We start from the raw sequence: 1449 nt of genomic DNA, 5'->3' as shown, positions 1-1449 counted from the left end.
TTTTTTCCTTTAGAAAACTTGTAGAATGTCTTGTGATATTTATTACCAGCCGGGCAGTCTGCTCTCCAGAATGAATGTTTTGCTTACTGAGCCAGGAAATGCCTCCTTCCTAACCCAGGTGTTCGCACACCCAGCTGCCCCGTCACTATCACTGAGCCACAGGTAAATACAGACAGACGCCTGTGTCCTTGGGAACAGCAGCTGCCTAGTGCTGGGCGCTCTGCCCGAATTTATTGTGATTAAGGAGCTGTTTCGCTCATCCAGCTCCGCAGGGGCTCCAGGGAAGCGCGTGCCTGCGGGTCCTGGGGGTTTTAGTTACCGAAAGCCAGAGAGCTCCAGGCTCAGCACGTTTCTGCCCAAGAGATCTCGGGCAAATCCCACGCCTCTAGTGAGGTTGTTCCCGTTGTACCTGGAATATACCCCTGTCAGAGAGGTTTCTCCCTCTGAGGAGAGAGGCTCCGGACCGTTCTTTCCCCGATGGGTTAGGTGAGCGCGTCCCATCTGCGCGCCCGTTCCTGCAGAGCCCAAACCCCCGTCTGCGCGGCCGTGGCCGGGGGGGGTCTCGAGCCCTCTGTCCTGAAAGCCGAAAGCATCACCCAGACCCATCCTGGGTCCAGGACAGGACCTAAGCCTGGCCGGGACCCAGGAGGGGGTCAGGCTGCCGATGGAAACAGCCAGAGGCGTGAGGAACACCGACACCTTGGAGCTTTCTCCTCTGTCGCTGCCACTGGTCCTCGATGCCCCCAGCAGTGTCCCGGCAGCAGCCTGGCGCTGGAGGGAGGGTGCTTGAAGCAGCCCAGGAGTGTTCGGCTGCGGCTGATTTTAGATCCCACCTGAACGTTCCCAGCTGGGCTCCGTGCCTGGGGTCCCTCCTCTGCATCCGAACCAGGAGGAAGAAAAAACAACGAAGGATTTGGTTGGAATAAAAGCAAAGAAAACCATTTGCCTTCCATTCAGTTTCTGTAAATAGCCATTTGGGGTGGCGGATAGCCGCCCGTTCCTCCCTTCTCCGTCCCTTTGCCTCTGCCCGTACCTCCCCAGCTGGCTTGGTTCGGGGACCAGTCTGTATCTCCTTTCCTGTCGTGTGCTGTACGCAGAAGATATCTTACTTTTGTCTGTAGTGTTTTATAATTTGAGTTTTTGTCTTTTTTGCTTACTTTTTTGTATCTCACCCTTTGAATAAAATCAAGTGCCCGACATGAAACCAACAGAATTGCTGGTCTTGAGTTTAACCCGCTCCCGAACAGGCACCCCGTGGAGGGTAAGGGCAGCGCGTACACCACTGGGCTGGACTCATCTCTTTCATACCCAGAGGGGCTTTTTGTGTCTGAGACAGAATATATTTCAGCTGCCCTTTCCTAACCATGCTGCTGACCCAGAAGAAAGCCCCTAAAACCCCCCTAAGGCAGCAGCAGTCGGGGTTAGCGCCTGGTGTTACCTTCGTTTAAC

The sequence above is a fragment of the Pterocles gutturalis genome, unplaced genomic scaffold (genome assembly GCF_000699245.1).
Source record: "Pterocles gutturalis isolate BGI_N339 unplaced genomic scaffold, ASM69924v1 scaffold41320, whole genome shotgun sequence".
NCBI classification, from domain to species: domain Eukaryota; kingdom Metazoa; phylum Chordata; class Aves; order Pterocliformes; family Pteroclidae; genus Pterocles; species Pterocles gutturalis.
Note: the sequence above shows the minus strand (reverse complement) of the source record.